This window comes from Strix uralensis, chromosome 13 (assembly GCF_047716275.1).
Source record: "Strix uralensis isolate ZFMK-TIS-50842 chromosome 13, bStrUra1, whole genome shotgun sequence".
Taxonomy (NCBI): Eukaryota; Metazoa; Chordata; class Aves; order Strigiformes; family Strigidae; genus Strix; species Strix uralensis.
In genome coordinates, this window is record NC_133984.1 from 22,355,177 (window position 1) to 22,361,774 (window position 6,598).

The 6,598-nt window shown below is 41.6% G+C and overlaps 1 long non-coding RNA gene across 1 annotated transcript in view; it reads left to right on the top strand.

The window, feature by feature from the left end:
• The window catches only part of LOC141949351 (uncharacterized), a 29,584-nt gene extending 24,628 nt beyond the window's left edge, over positions 1–4,956 (top strand). Inside the window, exon 4 of the long non-coding RNA XR_012630736.1 lies at positions 4,058–4,956. This is a non-coding gene — a long non-coding RNA (uncharacterized LOC141949351). The remainder of the gene's footprint in view (positions 1–4,057) is intronic.
• The last annotated feature ends 1,642 nt before the right edge of the window (positions 4,957–6,598 follow it).

Sequence of the window (6,598 nt, forward strand, 5' to 3'; positions counted from 1 at the left end):
AACAAAAATCTACCAGCTGCTGAGGTTTGAGCTCAGGGTGGTTTTGCTATGAATGGAGATAAAGGTAGACAGACCAAAGTTTTTAAGCAGACCCACTCAGCCTTTGTAGCTTTCCCTGTCAAAGCAGGCACTGACACAGGTCCAGGATGAAAATGTTTTAACAGTGACTTTCCATGCAGGAACTTCAGCTTAAAAGTCACCCCCCCCCATATAACTGTGAGGATAAAATGCAGATGCTGGTGCATCAGATCTTGGGGTTTAGCTGTTCCACCCAGAGCTGGATGTGTTCAGCATCACACTTCCCTCAGGCCAGGATGAGAAGCACCTGCCTCTTGCAGCCCTCCGGCTCCACAGGCCAGCAGCCTGAAAGAGTGTTTACTTCTCCTGCGGCATTGTCAGCCTTTCTGTCCAGCCATCTCCCTTTTCTGAGCTGGAAGATCACAGGCTGCAATTCTGTCAGTACTTCACTGGCTCAGGAAAGCCTGTAGCACCAAGACAAAAGGGATGGATTTTTGTTTCCCTGGTCATTCGGTGTTGCTTCCTTGATGCACTTGGAATGGGTGTTATTTGAAAAGGCAACTTAGCTGTCTGGCTGTGCACTGCTGGGACCTCAGGAATCAGTTAGTGACAGCTGTTTTACTAGTGCCAGTCAGCTGAGGAGACACGTTTTTAATTTGAGTGGTAGGAATGCCTTTTTTGCTCTGCCTTGTTTGTAAGTGCCTGGAAACTTTTCTCACACATAAATTTTATTCCTTATTTCCAGTATGATCTCTTTCAATGAGCACTTGAACTTCTGCCTGCCTTATGAATCCAAAATCATGCCCCAGGTTATTGTTAAGGCTCACTATAGCCTGAAGCAGAGGCTGTCACACCAACCAGCATCCTCTGTATCCTATATCTTGTAGCTCAGGTAGAACACCCCCACCCCCTTTACATCTATACTTTCTTTTGTCTTTGATTGTTTGGTACCAAACATTTTCTTAGGTAGCAAAGGAACATTTTTTTCTTTCGTTTCACCATTCCTAAGGTGCCTCTATTAATCAGGAACTCAGTAGATGCTATCAATATTCCACACTGCATATAAATAAATAAGCCACCAGTTTCCTAGAAACCAAGAGATCTGAAGCACAGATGATTCGGGTATGTCTGCCCAAGTCCATTCTTTTTACCTTTGAGCGCCTACACATAAATATTATAATAAAGTGCCGTTCCCAGTGTATGGGGTAGCTGAAATATGGCCACATAGCACACTTGCTGCTCTGCAGCCAGAGTAAACCCAAAGAGTTGACTTCTCTTTCATGCCTTCCCCACAGCGTACATACCACAGAGCACACCAAAGGGGCATCTTCATGGATCACTTTATATGCTTTAAGCTTACTCCTTAGCAACTCCTTAGCACTGTAGAGGAATGAATGCACTTAGGCCAGTTTTCTTTGGAGTGCCCTGCAGCCTAATTTTGCTAATATTGCTTAATAATCCTGCTTGCCCAGACTGTTCTGTGGAAGCTTACCAAGGACTACTGTGTTCATCAAAACAAAGCAGTTTTCTGTGGAAACTTACCAAGAACTACTTTGTTCGGCAAAAATAAGAGACATGTCCTTGGAAAGCAGTTGGGTTCTAACAAGCTGAGTCTTTGTAGAGTACAGATAGCCATGTATGGACAGTAGAAACTAGTATGCTGGTGCTTTTAGATAAGATAGAGGGAGTAAACCGGCTGGGACCACTCTTGTTCAAGAAATTATTTAGGAGAATCTGCACATGCTTCAAGGAATGGGATGAAAAGTAGAAGGTGAGGAAGACTGTGAGCCTTCCTCCAGAAGACCCCCAAAGACCCCCCCCAGGAGGCAATGTGCAGGTGCAAAGAGAACATAAACTGCTGACACCAGCCTTTCGAACTAACCCAGCCTTACTCATGCATATGTATGTTTGTGTTATGTATCCGATGAATATGTATATCCACACTCTATAAATTTTTGGTAAAATGTGCTGTTGGGGTGCAAGCTTTGTGGAGAAATCCCCTTGCACCCCGATGCCGGAATGAACATATCTACTTTATAACTCTCCCGGAGTTGTAGAGTTTGTTTCCGCGCATCGAGATGGTTTGAAAGTAGCCCTTTCATCCCACTTCTAACATTTGACAAAATCATCCTCTTTTCACTTCTGATACACAAATAACTTTTGTTGTATTTCATATTGTCTTGATCAAGAACGAATGTTAATTCTCTAAAATGTAATTTAAATGCAATTAGAGAGAAATGCTATTAAAATCCTATTAAAAATGACGGAAGTTCCAATTTTACATTACCAATTTTAGAATGCTTAAATAAAAAAAAATAGCAAGTGCAAAAACTGTACCCAAATAAATTACATTTTAACAGTGGAACTAATATTTCTATTTAGTTTTTAACATTAACTCACTGAGGATGAATTTCACCGTGAGTGAAACATTCTGCAATCATGATGTTTTGTATTAAAATCCAGTGAATACCTTCTTCCTGCTTTGTAATAACTGATGTTGATGCAGGAGGAAAAAAAAGAAAGACAGTTTGTGGCGTGATCTGTCTATATGGAGAGCTGCATTTAATTAATTGGAAACTCATTTATTCCTGAGCTCCTATAACAATTCTGATAGGATTATAAGGAACGTTCCAATAAACACTCTATTGTGCTTGAAGCAGGAAATAATTAGCTTTCAGTTTGCTTCAGTTTTGACCAGAATAAAGAAAAGCAGTCCTGCTAGAAGGGAATCTAAATTTCTACTTCAAAACACTGTTATATGCTTAGCAAAAACTGAAAAAAAAAAAAAAAAAAAAAAAAAAAGGGAGGTGGGTGGGCTCAGAACTTGAGACCTCCTCAGACTGTGCATGAACAGACTTTTATAGTTGATTCATTGCAACTTCTTAATCAGACGGTCCAAACAGGCTGTCTAGAGCTCAGCTGTGTGTGCTCACAAGGTACTAAGCAGCTCCTGCATGGTCCCGAATTGCTGGACCTCATTGCTGGAGCCCCTGGGGGCAGGGAAGCTGCCATTCCAACCTCCTCTCCTCTCCTGGCTGCTGTGGACTGAGGCATTTTCACTCTGTTTTCCCAAACTCCTTGGCAAATAGCTCAGAAGTCATCACTGAGCAGGGACGTAGCCACAAAAGTGCCAGTTGTCTTGCCTCCTGCCTGGTACTACAGACAAGCCTCAGACTGAGCCTCAGACTAGTTCCAGCCTTGCTCTGCTTCTCTCTTAGGCAAGACAGTAGAATAATATCCAGGATTATTTTTAATGAAGACTGGGCAAAATATGATTCATCCACCATGAAGTCTATGATTTATGTGCTATCAAGGAAAGTAATCTATATTAAGATGTGCTTTTTATATTCCATTGTCACATATCTGTCATTTATTTATCCAGGTCCTGTAAGATAGACAAAAGCCTACATAAAAGTATGGATCCATACAAAAGTAGAGATCTTCCATAATTGTCTTTAAACAGAAAAATAGTAATTTTTGAAATTGCTATTTATTTCTCTTCTAGTTTTGACATATTTTCCATTTGGTAAGGAGGTAAAGAAGTTTCAAAAAAAGTCCTATACATATTTCCTAAGAGTAACTTTTCTTCAGTACCTGGCTTGGTTTTATTAAGCGTTACATCATTTCAGGACATCTGAGTTGCGACAGAGCAATTTCACAGCCCTGATCCAGATCAGCCTGGTGCGTGTCACACACTTGGCTGTAGCTCATCACTGTGACGTTCTGACATAGCTCCACAGGATTTAGTGCTTTGAGGACCCTGTCAGAGAAGGGATATTTATGCCCAGAGGAGAGGGAAGGTTGTAGATGAGAAGGTTTCTAACACATGGCTTTCACTCACAACCCCAGTCCGCTTGTATTTAATGTCCCTGGGTGGAAATGTTCCTGTGAAGGCACCTTGCACCTGAGGGCAAATGAATGTGTCATAACAATGCTGGAATTATTCTGAGCAGCCAGGAGGTCAGAAGGGAGGTCTTCATTTCAGAAAGGGAAATACGATTATACTCCTCATTGGATGACTTCTTTGATTTCTTCACAGGACCTCTGGGAGGCCCCCTGTTGCCAGGATCTTTCAGAGGCCTTGGTCTCAGTAATGCCACTTAGATGACAAGACAACTTGGAAGCAACTGTTGCTCCTTTGACCTGAGCATTCAGCCACACATTTAGGATTTTGCAGGGTGTTCTGCTTAGAAGAAATATGATGAAGACCAGTGGCTCTTTGAAGCAGACCTGTGATTTTTTTTTCAGAGACCTGTTTCCCTGAATGCTGGATGAATCAAACAAGAAGCAGCAGTGTCTTTGTTCACAGCTTCTTCCTCTAAGTGTTGGTCTGCCAGGCTGAAGAAAAACACCTCTTGTGCTTTTTCTCTCTCTAGTTTTCTCAAGGCTGCACTACAGAGAAGTAGAGGTGTGGGCTCCCTCTGTCTCATGCACATACAGGTACACAAGTGCATTGCTTCACAGTATCTTCTGCCTCTGTTATTAATGGTCTAGAGTGACTCTCATGTGGCTTTGTTTTGGGCAGGAAATGTGCTGACAGGTTATTCTGACACCTTTCATCACTGATGGTGGTTATGCTCTCCAGTTTTAACTCAAAGCTGGTGTAATAGTTATTACAGAAACTGCCCTGGGCCACTGTTGCAAACCTGTTGAAAGTAAGTCCTCAAACTGTGAAATTGAGGTGGTCCAGCCTTTTTGAGCAGAACGTGCATGCATGTTTTGCAGAGTGACCGTTTCCTTCAACTGGCAGGATTGTCTTCAAGACCATTCAGTTTCTTCCCACACTTATTTTTATTTGTTAACAGCTAAATGTTTAGCAGCATCTCATTATGAAAAAGCTGGAAAAGCCAGCTGGGTTTGAACCCCCTTATGTCTTTCGATTAGCAAGTGTGAGATAATGTATGTTTTGTTTTGTTTTTAATGAGAAACTAATAAAGGTTCTGCACATTCTTTTCTGACTTTGGTACAGTAACGAGTGTACACAGCTACCTGAGACTTCACTGCATCACCAAAACAATTTTGGAGGCAAATATACTTTTATCAATATAGGGGGTTTTGTCTGTACAATATTCTGTGCTATACAGTGTTATTAATACAGTGTGCCTGGCTTCACAGGTTGAAGCAGCATGTTTTCCATAGTTTTATCTGGTGATGTAGTATGGCTTTTATTTCTAAATCCGTGTTTGAAGGAAACACTAGAAAGAGGTGTTTCTGTTCATGGCAGGGCATTGGCAGCTTTGTTAGTAACAAAGACTATTTACACTTACAGTTTCTGAGCTGTTATACAGAAGTCTGAATCTGTCATATAAAAATCCCCTCAATTCTACTTTCTAATTTACCCAAATTTTTATACGCAGCTGTGGTAAGAATGGGTTCCTTTTGGTGAAAGAGAAACAGGAGGAACACATTTATAGCACTCTTGCCCTCCCAACAGATTGTACCAGTCCATGGAACAGCTATTTATACATTTTCCTCTGAGGAAAACACTAAAAGAAACTGCAACTTCTAGTGGTAATCTCAACTCATCTGCTTTCCTAGCTTTCTCTAGGGCAGTGGAGTTCTGGTGGGACCACAGCTCCAGGTCCACCTCCTGTGTAAATGGGGTTTCAACAGACACTATTTGTTAAAGTATAACTCAGCACCCCAGGCACACTTTTCATCTAACATTGAATAGACAAGACAGAATCCCTATTTGAAGGAGGAAATGTTAACTTTTTGTTCACGTATTTATTCAAGAAGTATCTGATTTGGCAATAAATCTGTTAACTGTCTTTACTCTGCAACACTTCAACTAAATTTAATCAGTCGTACACCAGAGTATCCTGAGTGCTCTTTGGATGATTGGTAATACAGAAGGATTTCATTTGCCATAAGTTGGTAGTTAAGATTTCTTTTTTCATCAGGAAATCTCAATGTTTGCAGAGGCATGCCTCTTCCCAGACTGGACAAGTGCTGGGCGTACTCAAAAGCAACCTGGCTTTAGTTTGTCCTCCGAGGCCTATTAAACCCCTGTCTGGTGAGATGTCAACAGAAACTGAACAGTAGCACCAAGGGTTGGCTGTAAATAACTGCAGAAATTTTTACACCTGGCAAAGGCACCTGACTGGAAATGCCACCTTCCAAATTTTTTCCAGTTCTCACTTAATTTCCCCTGAAAACTCAGGGCAGATGTACTTAACTTAGTTTATAGTGATGAGATTGTGAAATTCATGAGAATTCATGCATTCTGGAGAAAAGAAAGTTATGCATTAAAAACTCTCCCACTATTTTTAAGGTCTTTCCCCATCCTTCCCCTCTCCAGGCATCTTACAACAGCTACAGGCCTGCAGCTCCTCTTCCTCAGGCTACCAAGCAGCTGACAAGGCTTGGACATGTCTGGTGCTCCTCTGAGATGCCTGGTCTCTGTTTTAGTCCTTCCAGCTCGGGGCAGTGCTCCCTCTGCTCTGCCCTGTCTTTTACTCTGGACTTCCAAGGAAGGAGTTATAGTGGTGACAGTCATTTCTTCCATAGCTCATTCATACGTGGGAAATGCATAGAGCTACATGCCAGGGTATCCATGTGGTGTAGTTTATATGTACAA